The following is a 16789-nucleotide window of genomic DNA, read 5'->3' as shown; positions in this document are numbered from 1 at the left end:
CAATTTAAAAGATAATTTTGCAAGTCATTTTTTTTTAAATGTGTCGTAAAACTGTGAAGTAACACATTTTGTCGTGTGAAACGTTCAATGAACTATATCTCTGGTCTCACACACCAAGATGGCCGTCACATTAGCACATTGTGCACATTATGCCTGCCTACAACATTTCACTTTCTTTCAGAATGAGGCGAAAAGTATTAAAAGAGGTGAAAATCACTACAAGACTGTGGGCATGTTGAGAGCTGTACATACGAAAAAGGTGAGTTAGTCGGTTCCATAAGAGCCAGCATGCGGGACCGGCTTTACAAGGTTTCGGTGAGTAACACGAGTGTAATGTGTAACGTTAATGACATCACTTACGCGACTCTGGGATTTGTAGTCTTTCTAGTTGCGTATTTTTATAGTCTTATATTTCAACAGTTTTACGACAAACTGTGACTTTCTTGACATGGAAATTATTTTTTATATATATGTGTAATTCGTGGCACAATTCAAACGGGATCGAAAGATAATCTTTCCCTCCCCATTGACTTCAATACATAATTGTTCCGAAATAAGGTCCCATGGGGCGGAAGTAGAAGGGCGGGACTTCGCCTCTCTATTATCGCGGACTTTATGACAAGTTCTGCCCGCTGTGACGCTTTTCTTGTTTCCATAGCAACAACAACTTCCTGTCAACAGCGTAAACTCGCCTTCAAAATAAAAGCATGCCAAATTACACTTAAGACATACAACTGCAACGAAAGTAACAAACACAATGCAATATCCTTTTCAATTTCAAAGAACACAAATTAGGTTATTTATAGCTGAGAAGAACTACGATGTGGGAAATAAAGAACTGTTAGCAGTTAAAGCGGCCCTCGAGAAATGGAGACACTGGTTGGAGGGAGCAGAGCAGCCTTTCTTAGTCTGGACAGACCATCAAAATCTGGAGTACATCAGAAAAGCTAAACGCCTTAACTCTCGCCAGGTGGACACTATTTTTCAGTCGGTTCCACTTCACACTCTCTTTTCGTCCCGGATCCCAGAATCAAAAGCCTGATGCATTGTCTCACCTTTACGACCCAGAACCACTTGCCATAGAGCCCAAGACCATTCTTCCACTAAACCGTGTGGTCGGAGCGTTTTCCTGGCAAGTAGAGTCGGACGTAAAACAGGCAAATATTTTGAACCCGGCACCTAGCGAGTGTCCAAACAACCTGTTGTTTGTTCCTGGGTCTCTCCACTCCAAGGTCATCCACTGGGCCCACACGTCTGCGCTCTCGTGCCATCCTGGTGTAAAAGGACCATGTTCAGGATCAAGCAGCGGTTCTGGTGGCCAGCCATGAAGAAGGATGTGGCGGAGTATGTAGTGGCTTACCCTGTGTGTTCTCGGAATAAAACCACGTCCCAGGTCAAGATGGGCTTGCTTCAGCTGTTGCCGGTTCCCCAACGTCCCTGGTCACACATTTCCATGGACTTTGTGACAGGACTTCCCTCATCCAGAGGCAAGACTACGGTCCTAACAGTGGTGGATCGATTCTCAAAGATGGCTCACTTCATTCCATTGACCAAGCTTCCCTCTGCCAAAGTCACCGCAGAGGTCATGATGAATCAGGTATTCAGGATCCATGGATTCCCTGATGACATTGTTTCCGACAGGGGTCCACAATTCATTTCCGTTTTCTGGAAGGAGTTTTGTCGACTCATAGGCGCCACTGTTAGCTTGTCATCAGGTTATCACCCTCAGTCAAATGGACAGTCGGAGCGTCTGAACCAGGAACTGGAGACTACGCTACATTGTCTCGTCTCCCGGAACCAGACCACCTGGAGTGACCACCTCACATGGGTCGAGATTGCCCACAATACTCTTCCTACGGCAGCCACGGGTCTCTCTCCATTCCATTGTGTCAATGGTTTCCAACCTCCGCTTTTCCCAAACAGCGAGAAGGAGGTTACGGTACCATCAGCGCATGCCATGATCAGACGTTGTCGCTGAGTTTGGGCTCGTGCTCGCCAGTCTCTTCTCCGAAGTTCAACTCGGATGGAGGCTGTTGCAGACGTCCATCGCAGGGTCGCTCCCTCCTACAGACCAGGCCAAAAGGTTTGGCTTTCCACTAAGGACTTACCACTCCATGTCGCATCTAAAAAACTGGCTCCGAGATTTGTGGGTCCTTTTCCGGTGTCCAGAGTCATCAACCCGGTGTCTGTACGCTTGCAACTCCCCAGGACCATGAGAGTGCATCCGACGTTTCACGTCAGTAAAATCAAGCCAGTGTGTGAGAGCACACTTGTTCCTGCCTCCAAGCCCCCTCCACCGTCCCAGTTATTTGAAGGGGGTGAGGTTTACAAGGTCTGTAAGCTGCTGGAGGTCTGTAATAGGGGGAGGGGGAAGCAATTCCTGTTAGACTGGAAGGGTTACGGTCCTGAGGCTAGAAGCTGGGTAGCTGCTTCATTTATCGTAGACAAGACTCTTATCCACGATTTCTACGATCAGCCTGGGCCATCAGGAGTCGGCCCTAGAGGGGGGGTACTGTTGTGCACCTACAGAAATGTTAAGAGAGTTTCATTTTCATGCTGTTTTATGTTTGTTTTGTCACTCATCATTTACCTGTCATTCCAGGCTTCCTGATTATCCAACTCTTGTCTGTCTCCCGTGCTCATCAGCACCAGCCCCGCCCCTGATTGTTTCCACCTGTGTCTTGTTGTCTTGTGTTTAAATTCCCCAGTCTCTCAGTGTTCATTGTCAGTTCGTCTTGTCTCTTGCCTAGCTCAGATGACACTTTGGATGCGATCCGAATTATCTAACGCAGCCCCTCGTCCTCCACAATGTTAAGCTGTAGCCACCCATTTAGCTATCGCTGTTGTTGTCCAACAAGCGAGCGGCAGGAGCGGGGCTGTCAGCATCAGCTGTGTGCTTGGCTTGCTGTTTAAAACGCCTTTTTGTATCCATATCTCTTGCTAGAATCTCCCACCATCCAACTAACAACAACAACAACGTCAAGCCTTTGGGCTCTGAAACTACGGGGTGAGCCGAGGACAAATACACATGCGTTAATCGCACGTTAAATTAATTAGTGGCGTTAAAAAAAAATTCGTTAACTTGACAGCCCTAAATAAAATGCATAGGTATGACTAAACACAGGTATGATCCTAAGTTAAAAAAATATGAGGTTATCATGAGGTTGTTAACTTTGCAATTTTGAATGTTTGCATGAACTGTTTGTAAACAGCTTGTTTCCTGACGGACAGACCCAGCGTTGAGTCCGGTCAGGTAGGCCCAATCCCAAACCACGCCCTAGTAGAGTGTGGAGTGGGTTATCAAGCCCTCAAACAGCGAGTCTGCATCGGTGCTGACTTCACCTGCTGCACTACGGCCCAATCCCAAACCACACCCTACCCCTACACACTACCTCTCCGTTTGCGCATTCGTCCGCCACATTAGCCACGTTCACACCAAGTACTTTGCCGTACTTAGTTCCCAGCACTTAGTTCCCAGCACTTAGTTCCCCTATGGAACTAAGAGCCGATCGCATTCACACCGGAATAAGTTCCCTGGAAGATTACGCAAATGAGCCGCTGACGTCACTTCGTCTTCTTCTGCTTTGGGTTTACTGGCAGCCCGCAAACAACTTCACGGTGTATACTGCCACCCGAAGTCTCCGGACGGAAATCTTCCGAGTAAATCGCCAGAGCGTCGACTCCTCCTCATCTCCACCGCTCCCATGTTTTCTTTTGTGTTGCCTTAAGTTAGTCTCTCTGCGTTTGTGCGCTGGGCGAATGCTAATGCTAATAATTCTAATGCGAGGATAATAAAATGGCGGCTCTACAAAACATTTCAGAGTTTTACGGGCCATGGTTTGCAATTCGCCCAGCCAATCAGAACTGGGGCACTTTTTTCCCCCCAGGAGAGTACTACCTCTCAGCAGGCACTAAAAATGGGGGTAAAAGTTCCCGGCACTAAGTACTCTTTTTGGTGTGAACGTGACATAACGGATACTAACGGAACTAAACGAGAAAAGTACGGGGAAAAATACTCCGGTGTGAACGCGCCTATTAAGTGCTGTTCCAAACCAACGAGTGTGGAGCGGTGTGGAGGGGGAGTGGGCTCTCAAGCCCTCAAACAGCGAGTCTGCATCGGTGTCACTACCTGACTGGACTCAACGCTGTGTGTGTCCGTCAGGAAACTAAAGATCTATTATTTGGTTCGCAGCCAGGAGAGAGTTAAAAAGGAGACGAATGGAGTCTCGAAAAATTCAAATGAGTAATTTAATAAAGTATCAGTTGTATTGGATCAAACAGACAAGTCAGCTGTGCACAGGGTGAAAAGAGAGACCGCAGATCTAGGTGCATGCTGTGTATATTGAATTCCTTCCCCCTCTTCTCATTGTCTGTTTCAACGATGGGCGGAACTTCCTCTTGGCTTCGTTCCTCTGTGATTCATATCGTATAAATTAGAGGATTTAGACGTTGTGTGTTTGTTGTATAACTCCACAAGCCTTTTTCTCCTCATATTCTCATTCATGACTTTTTATTTAATACATTTGAACGGCCTAAAACAAAGATAAAGTCAAACCGGACGTGACGTCATGTAAACGACCTGGTTTTCCTTCAAAATAAAGCTTTTCAAAATAAAATGGTGCATTCATTTAATATTCCCGTATCATATTGATTTTAATTTCTTACAAAACACGCTGTTTACAAGTAGTTCCAGCAAACATCCACTGATAAATTGCGATGTTAGGAACCTCATGATAACCTCGTTTTTTTTTTACTTAGGATCGTATAGGCTACCTGTGTTTAGTCTAGAAAAAGGTAAATGTGTGCATTTTATTATAAAGTTGTGTATATTTACAGACTGTTGCAAAAACTAAGAAGCTTATAAAAATCAGGGTTAAAACAAAAAGATGTTTGGAGTTTTATTTGAGTTATTAATTTTAATTTTTTGTCAAAGAGATGCTGATTTGAAACCGTTGTTAAATACAGTTATGGCATTTCCTGTTTCTGCCGGAGAGAGGGGAGTTTGTCCCAAAGCTTGCCGCTGTATTTACTCCCTCCATCTGACAGGAGGGAGCCTCGTTGAGCTTCGACTCGAGTGTCACTCCACGGATTTCACTCCGTTACGGAGGGGTAGAGTGTAGACAGTGTTTCTCAAACTTTTTCATACCAAGGACCACTTAACCAGTAAAAAAACACTCGCGGACAACCTAACTCCACAAATATCCAAAAACACATCGTTTTTCTAGAACAAATTACAAATCACCTGAATGGTACAAACAAGTGGCAACATGTGTGACGAAGGTGTGGCGCTGGGCGTGGGCTATATCCTGCAATCAACAGTGAAACTTAAGCTCGCTCCATTTCGGAGATATATCCGCGAGAGTGCGGAAAACTTAAATTTATTTATTTATTTTAAATGTGAAATGTTACCAATATACTCACGGACCACTATGGGGCGCTCACGAATCACCAGTGGTCCGCGGACCACACTTTGAGAAGCACTGGTGTCGGGGAAGGGATCACCAACCAATTTGTCCAAGGGCCAAAAATATTCCTATGCCCCTTTCACACCAGCGCCTTTTCAGCTCCGGCTCGGAGCTAGAGCCTGAAAAGCGCCGGGTTTTCCAGTTCACACCGCAGCGGCGCCGGCTCTTAGCTCCGGAATCCGCTTCATTTCCAGCTCCAAAAAATTGTCGGTCCAGAGGCAAGAGCTTTGGAGCTAAGAGGTGACGTCGCTTACGTCTCTCTTACGTCGAGGCGTGCAGGAAACTAAACCCACCTCCCATGGGTCGACTGTTATGCCTGCCTACAAGCAGTAGTGCCTATAAACACACTTTATAAAGTCAGGCAACACTAACCAGGCTTCGTGTGATTAGGGCCTGAGCACGTAGTGCAAAGACCTATTGAAATCGTCAGTATTATTATTCTTCTGTTACCGGTTCTGCACTTTCGACCTGTTTTTGAGGGGGTTACGACACTATTCATGTAGCGACATTTGGCAACGCCGCCAGGACCGGTGAAAATGTTAACATTTTGGATTCGATGGGAGAACATTTTTCAACTTGCTCTCTAGCGCCACCTGTGTAAATTCAGTGTTTCGAAAAATGTACAAAGTCGCAGCGTAAGTCTGACGGACCTGACATTTTGCACACTTATCCGGGTGGAGCAGCTCTACATATTATCCTCTCATATCCCGAAGCTCCGCCTACTTTGATTTTTTTTTAATTAGCATAATGTGAAAAACATTGAAATATTAAATTAAAATATTAAATTAAAATATTAAATTAAAATATTAAATTCCAATTTCTTGATTTTCCAAACCAAACTTAGTGCACAGCATCAATGGAGGGGCAGACACATTACCGTACAAAATGAGCACGAGGTGTGGAAAAATGTGGCCGACATCAATCAAAACGTATTAGCAAAAGGGTGTGGCCTACACATAAATGCTCACAATTCATCCAAAATATATCCAAATATCACAGATTTCGGTGGATAGGTTCAGTGTGTCTTGGGGAATAGGCACAACAAACAATGTTCATTTCGAACAATAGGGGGCGCCAAAAACACAACTAATTTATATCTCAAGAACCGATGGACTAAAAAAATATATATTGTCATAGACATACTGGCAGGGTGAGTATAAACTGAGATTTAAAGGGTCGCAACCAATGAAAAATGTGGGCGTGTCCTATTCAGTTTTTTCTCGAAATCGAAGGGTTAAAAAATGTACCGAGCCATAAGTAAGGGAGAAAATGAGTTACGGCCTTTAAATTCGGAACGCATGTCACAGCCCACAACCTTTTCCAGACTGTAGAAAAAAATCGGACGTTTTAGCAAATATGTCTCAGTAGCGCCCCCTATTGTGCGGTAGTCAAATATAGTTTCTTCGAACTACCCGAAACTTGGCACAGAGATTCCTCATGGAAATGCGGACATATTTCAAAATGGCTTCCATTATCTCCGCCCCCCATGAAGTCGGCCATTTTGAAATATGTCCATTTTAAGCGCATTTTCGCATACTTGTCCTAGGAAAATGATCGGAAAAATTTCAAACCAGGACAAGAACAGCCCATATCCAATGTGATGCTAAATTGCGAATGAATAGTTGACTGCTCAAACGGGGAGCTCGTAAGCTAACGGAACATGTACCAATTTTGACGATTTAAATGCCACAAAATCGCTAAAATGACTTTCGGACGCAAAACTTGGAACACACGTCACAACCCACGTCTTTTTCCAGACTGTACAAAAAAAATGTACATTTTTGTACACCAGCTCAGTAGCGCCCCCTATTGTGCGATAGTCACATATAGTTTCTCCAAACTACCCCAATCTTGCCACAGACATTACTGATGGAATTGCGGACATATTTCAAAATAGCTTCCATTAGCCCCGCCCCCCAGCAAGTCGGCCATTTTGAAAAATCTGTGTCATTCATGCATTTTAAGCGCTTTTTCGCAAACACCTCCTCGGGAAAAGATCGGGAAAATTCCAGTCCAGGACAAGTTAAGCCCATATCCAATATCATGTTAAATTGCGAATAAAATAGTTGCTAGCTCAATCGGGGCGAACGTAAGCTAACAGAGAATGTACCATTTTTGACGATTTACATGTCTCAAATGACTCCAAACTACTCACATATAGTTTTCCAGATATTCACGAAACGCTGTATACACATTACTATTATGATGGCACACAAATTTACCAGCAACAGCTCTGCTTATTAATTTCCCACAATAACCATAAACACCCAATACATATAAAACTCCTAAACAATGTATGGTGAAATGTTTTCCATCTTTGTTTTTCTATCTACGACTACAAACAGTATTTCCACTACAAGCACAACAGTAACACATCTTTCTATGCAATACAATAGAACAGTATGTGTTCACAGCCAATCCATGATTTAATGAGTATTTCCTTTGTGCCAAGAGCTGATTTAGTATATTGCATCAACGACCTTTTCAATTAAATTGACAATTCTTTTGTGTAATTAATAATGTGTGAAACCAGGCAGAGTGAGTGACATGGTGTTCATTTCCACTATGCCAAAGCGGTTTACAGTTGCTGACGGTGTAAGGTAATATATATTGTCCTAAGTAATTGTATGGAGCTGTGTTCAAAGGAGTACACGTTACAAGGCCGTGCGGGGGGCGCTGCCAGACCCAGATGTCCTCAAAGTCAGCGAGGTATACAAGGACCTCTCAGCAGACATCTCACCACGAAAAAAAAACGAATGGCTCACTACTCAACTCAATCTTGTGCACAGAGCCTATATAACACATAATTTAAACCAGCAGGATGTAAACAGAGGAGAACAGCCGGTCTGATTTAGTGCCATGTGATTATCCTGTAATGAGTAACATACACAGTGTTGATCGACTATATAAACAGTTCATTTATTGTCTCGATACATGTGTTGTGTAAGACATTTGAATCAATTTGATACGTCAATATTAAATGTACCTTTATTTTGAAAAACTTTATTGTGAATGACAAACCGGATGTCACATTTCCGGTATTTCCGGTTTAGGGAGAGACTTAATTCAGGTAGCTTGCCTTGGCTGTCTGTGTGCGCCGAGGTTTTGTCGTCAACAGACTCATTAAACTACCCACTTCTCGGTACATAGAAACCCTGCTCCACGGTCAAACGTGAGTAATATCGCAATTGGTGTGTTATACTGAAATGTGTTGACCTATACTTTATACTTAAGCAATAGCTCACGACAGGCCGTGGTATATGCTCATTATATCACAGCTAAGGGGCGTGGTTCGGCCCGACGCGAAGCGGAGGGTCGACAACCCCCTTAGCTGTGATATAATGAGCATATATCACGGCCTGAAGTGAGCTATTGCTTTTATAAAACGGTTACCAAGTGTGGCAATATGGGAAACAAATACACACTCTAATTTAAATAGTTTTTATTCGTAAATAATGATGTTCAAAATAAAATAGTCCCTCCGTTGCCTTCTGCGCGAAACATAATGCGACGTGGTTGCTATGCAACAACACTAACAGCTAGCGAACATATAGAGAGGCGAAGTCACGCCCATCTACTTCCGGCCCATGGGACCCCGGAAGCGAAAAATTAACATTGAATTCAATGGAGAGAGAAAACGTATCTTTTGATCCCGTTTGAATTGTGCCACGAACTACACATATGATGTTTGTCAATCTTAAACAATAAGTTCCATGTCAAAAAAGTCACATTTTGTCGTAAAACTGTTGAAATATAAGACTATGAAAAATACGCGACTACAAAGACTACAAATCCCAAATCCCATTCTGGCTCGCGTAAGTGATGTCACAGGCGATAATGCTCCAAGTGGTTGCGACTCGTAATTAAAGCGAAGAAGAAGATCTCATAACTGATTATTCCCTCCAATAAATAAGAGATTGCTAAAAATAAGTTCACTTTTACAAGATGCCTGTGTGCTTTGTACCAGGTTGTAATCACATAAGTGATCATACTTATAGATCATAGCTCGTTCTATCGCTTCCCGTCTGATGAAAGGACCAGGAGTCGCTGGATCAGAGATCTCAGGGTAATACACATGTTGTGCATGGAACACAGTCAAGCTAGCTACATAGCTAGTAGCGAGCACGTTAGTTAGCATCACATTACTTAGCCTTGTCATTTGTATTAGCCTTAACATGAAGTGAACCCAAATGTTAAACAGGTACGCAGCGTCCACACTACAGCTCCAAAAATAGCTTGGAGCTGGGCGTGTCTGGAGCTTGGGGATTTTATTCAAGCAACACGACCAACAACCAATCACATGAATCTCCCGCCCCCGACATACAAAGCAAAAACCCCCGGGGATTTTATGCGAGCAATATATATATAAACTCCCCAAACAGGCGAAACCTACCAGTTCCCCCCACTGCCTCTGCCACCTCCCTCCATGCCTGGTTCCTCGGTTTGTGTCCCGGTAGGTGAAGAGGGTCTGGTCATACAAAACCGGGTGATTGCTACGGATGATAGTTAGTTTCTCCTCCGACTTTTTTTGAAATATAGAAATGAACGGCGGGATATCTCTCCCAGCTTAGACGCGGTTTGATTGCTGGCGCTTCAGCTGTCAGATTTTGGGAAACGGGATTTGATTGGCTGGCGCTGGCTACTCCGGCGTCCAGGCGACCAGAAAGTTGAACAATGTTCAACTTCTGGTCGCCTGGGTCGCCTGAGACGCCTCGCTCTGCTACCCACAATTCAGTTCGGCGAAAAAGCGCGGCTACGTGACGTCACCCCATTGAAAGTGAATGGGCAGCTTGGAGCTGCTTGGAGCTTTCGACGCTGTAGTGTAGACGGGCCGTGAGAGTAGTCATGATGTTAAGTATTTTGTGAAACATTTGAAGAGGAGCCTATCGCCAGGTGCTAAGGGGGCGGGAGGTAGGCTAACGGCAGATTAGCATCTGCGATCTTTTCTACTTAATGCTATCTGCTCAAATGGTTAACATTGAACATTAAAAGATCAGGGCAGTTCAGGGAGAGTCGAAGGAAGGAAGGCAGGCAGGCAGCTTTGCATGACATGTATTTATTTATAGAAGGACCATGCATACAAAAACATTAATCTCAGCAAGAGAAGAGATGCAATATGCCAGATTATAGCTAATAGCTTCATTTCCATCTGTGGTCCATTCTTCTGGACGTGTTTCATTGTGATGATAGTGAGTCAATCTGGTTGTTGGAAAGACAGTAGTTGAGTGATTACTGAGAGAACTTATTAAGAGATAATTATTCAAAGTGTTGTACTTTAAAGTGTTGTTACTGACCTTTTTCTCTTTTATTTCCTTTCCCTCACCTGTAACTGCTGAGACCCTGAGGAACATGCACACTGGACTGACCTGCTCTGGCAACCTGATTTCCACTGTACGTAATAGTATTTGGTTATGGTATATTATTTATATACATCAAAGGCACAATGCACCCCCCAGAGACACACATGTATTGAGTGTGATATTGTGCATAGGTCAAGTGAAATCATCTTTACACACGAGGAAACTGTAGGAGCGGCAACTTGTTTTGAAATTGAATTTTTAATATCCGAAAATGAAGTTGATATGTTTTCTTTATTCTTCTCTCTTCCCAGCTCCATCCATCACCGTGCTCTGTTCCTGAGGGTCCTGCTTGCTAATCAATGCTCATATGTTTTCACACAATTACAAATAAAGTCAATGTATTGTATGACATGAAGTTGTGCTTCATTCGGAGTCAATAATAAATCCATTCTGCCTTCAACTGCACACTGACTGTGGACTGCACCGACATCCATGTAGCTGCCCCCAGTAAGATGAACCAAGCAAAGAGGGTCAACATCATGCCCAAGGACATCCAGCTGGCCCGCTGCATCCGCGAGAGAGGGCTTAGACTGACCTGAGACCAGCACACCCAAACACAACGGCTCTTTTAAGAGCCACCTACAGTTTCAAAGAGTTGCAATCCTACGTTATTATAATGATTAAACCGGTTCATGTATCACTTAGTTTACTGAACCGTGATGAATGAAAGAAATGAGTGAGGTAGTGGTTTAAAGAAGTTACAAAGACATTAATATATGAGTAACAGGTCAGTGTAAACACAAGCTTCTGTCAATTATGGATCACTCAAACTATTTATATAAAAATATGTAATAAAGTTCTAAAACAAGTATTAGGTATATTCCTTGATAGCTTTTGGAGAAGGTTGTTTTTAAGTTTACTAAAATCTATCGTTTCAACTGTTTCACTTTATAAAAAGGAACAGGTGAGTAGAGCATCATTGAGTTTCTTATTCTGTCAGTAAATTATCCAAATGAAATGTTTATCATTATTTTATTCAACCCTAAACAAATTGATTGTACCTTTTTAATAATGACCTTACATGGTCGCCAAAGTTAAATTAACTTCAGAAAATCAAATCTGTTCTGAGAAAAAAACTACTAAATGTTTAAAGATAGCAACTTGCCATCCCACTGAAGAACAGTCCGTAGAGATTTAAAGGCGTTGTAGTTCAGTCCAACGTTTCATTTGGATTCATTTCTCCAACAGTCAACTATTTTCATAAAGAATATATATATTTTTCAAAGTCAACTTTATTGTCAATCTTACTCAGTTTGTGTTTATAGACAGAGATCAAAAATACTTTTAAATCAAATAAAATTATACAATTTACAGATATGTATACAAATATATATATATATATATATCCTATATAATGATGGTGGACACTTCACCTCCAGCAGGGCAGATGGCTGCACAAGTCCATCGGGGGATGCTCCCAAAACACAGACTCACTCACAAAGAGACCAGACTCGAACACTGTCTCCTGAGAGGCCTGCACAAAAGCCTTCGGCCTCGTTTAAAACCCCCCAGTTGACAGCCATGACTCCGTCCAAGTTGTACCCCCCGAGCACCCTCTTCATGAGGGACGTGCATGGAGTGGATGAAAGTCCCGACCGCAGCACAGAACCAAACTTGCTGGCTGTCAACCTGCCCCGCCTGTGTAACTGCCACTTTGTCCGCTGTCCTCCGGTGGCTGTCTGGATGGCAGCTTGCTGGTCTCTGCTCAGTCGCATTGAGGCAAGAATTGCCTCAAGCCCCCGACCCCCTTCACCAGCTCCGGCACGGTGACAATGGCCTGATGTTGAGGCCGCGGCTCTGGCTCAGGTGACAAAAGCCATGCCACGCCACACTGTGCGCCCCTCAGTGCAGACCTGAACCAGTCTACATCCTGAGTGGCGATGTCTCTGGCCAGTGGGTTGTATGTCTCCTCTCACTGTTGGTAGAGTTGAGACACCGGCTGGACTACTTTGGAAGTGCCAGGCTTCCTCCACTGGCACTCAACATCTGTGGAGCTGATCTGCCACATGGCACATATTGCCAATGCTGCAGCGTGGCTGCATTTGTACATCCCCCGTGCACAATCACAGACAGCGCTCTGCATCGCGCCATCGTCTCCCATGCAGATCTGTACAAATAAAGAAAGTACCATGTTTGTTAGCATGCTATAATAGATTGAATGAGCAATAATACAAGGATGGTCCGGATCTGGGGTGGGAGGGGTTATTTTTCCATAGTTTTGTCCTCTTGTCTGATTGTTGTTATTGTTTGTTTTTTCTGTATTTTTTGTAATGTGTGTTGTACTGGTTGTGATTGTACATTGTATTTTTCTAAATGTGTATGAATACATTTTTGAAAAACATTTGATCAACAATAAAAAAGGATTTGGTCAGGATCTAGACTCAGTGTGTAGTTTATTAATTAATCAATGCTCTCTACATTAGGAAAACACATACCAGTGTACCCGAGGGAGTCACGCACAGCTGTGCCTGGATAACCAAACAAATTGACAAGATAACCAAAACCCTTGAATCTACACACAGCAAATACACTCAAATGACACAACGAGATGTAAAAGGAAATCACACATACAGTATAGTCGATATAAAACTGGCCGCTTCAATCTGAAGAGCAACTAAAACAAAACACGGGAGTGTACCTTGTTCTTGTGAACACTAATTATCCACAGCACACACAGACCACGAAGTTCTAAAGGAGAACACTAGTTACTGAAACAAAACACGTTAGTGTACCTTGTTAGCTAATGTTAGCTAGCTGACATTAACGTTACACATTGCACTCATATTACTCACCAACACCTTGTAAAGCCGGTCCCGCTGCTCTTACAGAACCGAATAACTCCCCTTTCGTGTATGTACAGCTCTCAACGTGTCCAGTCTTGTAGTCACCTCGTTTTATACTTTTATTCTCATTCTGAAAGAAACAGGTGACATTTGCTAACGTGACAGCCATCTTTGTGATGGTGACGCGTATTGTGCGAGACCAAGAGACCTGTAGTTCACTCAGCGGTTTCAAAAAAATGTGTAACTTCACAGTTTTACGACACATTTTAATTTTTTTGACTTGCAAAATATTCTTTTAAATTGACAAACATCATATGTGTCATTCGTGGCACAATTCAAACGGGATCAAAAGATAACCTTTCTCTCTCCATTGACTTCAATGTATAATTTTACGCTTCCGGGGTCCCATGGAGCCTCCCGGAAAGGGAGGGACTTCGCCTCTCTATTAGACAGAGAGCGTTGATCCATTATTTGGCTATTTATTTACATTCATTTGTATGTTGCCGTTTATTGTGCAGCCACTGAAAACCTGTCCAGCATCAGGAGCATGGCTTACGTGGTTACTTGTTGAGGTTGTTCTAGGCTGTTGCTTGGCGTGGTGAGAATATTGCTCCACTTTCTCCGGTCCCCGAGATTCGGTTTACAGTAGCTCGAGAGAGAGAGAGCTTTCGCACCTGTGGCCACTAACGGTCATAATTTCTCTGCTTTGTTTCAAGACCAGCATCAGAAAGCTTTTGAATGGTGCTACTTTTTCAGTTGGTCTACCCAGAGCTATTTAATAGAAGAGTTACGACACCGGAAGTCCAAAAACGGTTATCGTCACGTGGTTCATGTAGACGAGGATCGTTCCCCGGAAGTTCATGGCGGGCAATGTGAATGCATTGATAACAGGAGCTAGAACCACGATTTTTGATAATTATTAGTGAATAAAGGTTTTGATTTGCAATATGTATACAACAAATCGATATGTGTATGTATTTACATCAATATGTTTTCAAAAATAAAATCGAATTTGCTAATATTGAGTGATAATATTAGGATTAGTGTGAACAACTAGTTTACATGTTACTAACAGTGCCTTGGTTAAAGAGCCTGTTGCTGTTTATTTATAGCTTTGAATTCTTTCAAACCAATATTATCTTCTTAAACTTGTATGGTAGTCAGGAGGATCACTTTCTAATGTTTTTTGATACATTTAGAGGGAGGGGATCTAAAGTAATGCTTTAAAATTCAGATTGGATTCATTTCTACCATTTTCTTAAATTCATGGTAGTTTCAGTAATCCCCTGGTAATTGAGGACACAAGTTATCTAAATGACTAATGTCGTCTTTATGGCTTTCAGAAAGGACAGGAGACCGACAGGATATGATGATGTTAAATGTGTTGTTTTAGGAACATCCATTGCAAATACATGGAATTCAATAAACATAGAAGAGCATATCATGCAGTTTGTCGGTGCCTTTTCCTCCGTGTTATCCTGGTTTGCTGTGCTGCCTCCTAGTCGCCACCATGGTTTGCTGTGCTGCCTGGGGATGCTCAAATCGCTCAGAGAAAGGAGTACGAATGTACGGCTTCCCCACTGACACAGAGCGGAGGAAAAAATGGCTGGCTCAAGTCAGCAGGAGCAATTTCACGACCAACAGCAACAAAATATGTGATTTATATACAAACACTGCATTTGCACTTTTTCACAAAACGAAAACCACACCATTGGGAAAGCTTAATGTTTTGTTTAATACAAAAAAACAGGGAAAGGCTTGAAAAACATTGAGAGTTGAGACTCAGGGTGCAGGGTGAGGGTCTCAGTGCAGGTATTCAGGCTCCATTGAACCCCCCTCTGGTTCTTGTGCTGAGAGAGGGAGCAACAGACAGGAGAAAGGGTTATACACACCTATATAGCACACCTATTGCCTTGGGGAGATAACGTGTTTACTTATATAAAACAGTAGTATTAAACGTACCTTGTGTTTTCACTCTCACTTAAGTCCCTCTCCCTTTGCCATCAATCCAGAATCAGCTGGGCTGCAACATTATACAGACAGGTAATAATCAACAGAATCACAAGGACACAATATGGCTCTGCTAAAAACACTCACTCTTACACGCACCAAAGTTATATTTAACTCCCTCCACCCCCGCATACAATCCCGTTTAGAAGCCCCTCTTCTCTAATTCAACATGTTGGACGAAATGACAGAGAGAACGGAATTTACAATTAAAAGGCTGTTCAACGTGTGTTGCTAACTTGCTTCGGTATGCTAGCTTAATCTGTTATCTGTAAACGTTCCCTAAATCTACTAATTTAGGGATAATCCACTGACATCCTTTAATACACATGTTCATATGAATCAGATGTACTGATAATATCCGCAATATACATCTTTAAACTTCTTCTTACCTTTAAAAGTCCGTCAGGATTGGTGTATTATGCTGCAACTCCACAGCTCTGCCAGCCTTGGCGCTAACTTCCGGGGAACGATTGAGAGGCTCCACGATCCGCCATTGCTGTAAAAAAGTGGTCCATTGGAGTGAACGGAGATGTCGTAACTCTTCTATTAAATGGCTCTGGGTCTACCTGCTCTTAACGTAGCTCTGCATGTCGTCGTTTAGGTGCTTTTTTTTTCTGGAGATAGGCACTCCTCAATCCACTCTTCCATAGTAAGACCCCCCCGGAGGTCCAAGTTAATCTTAAATGTTTCCATCTTATGCTTTGTAAATTTGTTCCGTAACGGAAGAAATGTAAATATATTTATAAAACTGACAAGTCAAATCAAGCAATCTGATTGGCCGATAGTGTTTTTGCGGACCTCTTTGATTACAGATTTGAAAACATCGTTGCTTGCTTTAAAAGTAGCACAACTCATTATGTCAAACCATGGAAAGTATCTAGATATCCCTGCCCTAATGCCAAAGGAACTGCCCACTGTATGTTTTGCCGTTTGATGTCTATGTCTGGACCGCTGCGTAAAAAGGAGGGTTTCTGCCCCGTTACTTCTCCGCTGCTTTCCAGTATGAAAAGCAAACTGCAGGCAGTTTGCTTTTCAGCCCAACGGTATACTGTTTTCTCAGACGCGGAGGGATACTGACTTGATGTGAAAAGTAACTTACAATTCTACCCGTGGTATACGCTCAGTATATCACGGCTAAGAACCAATCAGATTGCTTGATTTGACTTGTCCG

At 42.9% G+C, this 16789-nt stretch overlaps 2 long non-coding RNA genes across 2 annotated transcripts; one reads left to right on the top strand and one right to left on the bottom strand.

The window, feature by feature from the left end:
- Nucleotides 1-10753: 10753 nt before the first annotated feature.
- On the top strand, nucleotides 10754-11634 carry LOC139433452 (uncharacterized). The gene is made up of 2 exons (XR_011642913.1): nucleotides 10754-10856; nucleotides 11077-11634. It is a non-coding gene; the product is annotated as an uncharacterized lncRNA (long non-coding RNA).
- Nucleotides 11635-15324: 3690 nt separating this feature from the next.
- On the bottom strand, nucleotides 15325-15939 carry LOC139433449 (uncharacterized). Its single transcript, XR_011642911.1, has 2 exons — nucleotides 15571-15939; nucleotides 15325-15458 (listed from the first exon to the last, which is right to left on the bottom strand). It is a non-coding gene; the product is annotated as an uncharacterized lncRNA (long non-coding RNA).
- Between the last annotated feature and the right edge of the window lie 850 nt (nucleotides 15940-16789).

This window comes from Pseudochaenichthys georgianus, chromosome 3 (assembly GCF_902827115.2).
Source record: "Pseudochaenichthys georgianus chromosome 3, fPseGeo1.2, whole genome shotgun sequence".
NCBI lineage: Eukaryota > Metazoa > Chordata > Actinopteri > Perciformes > Channichthyidae > Pseudochaenichthys > Pseudochaenichthys georgianus.
This window is presented reverse-complemented; position numbering and strand designations above follow the sequence as displayed.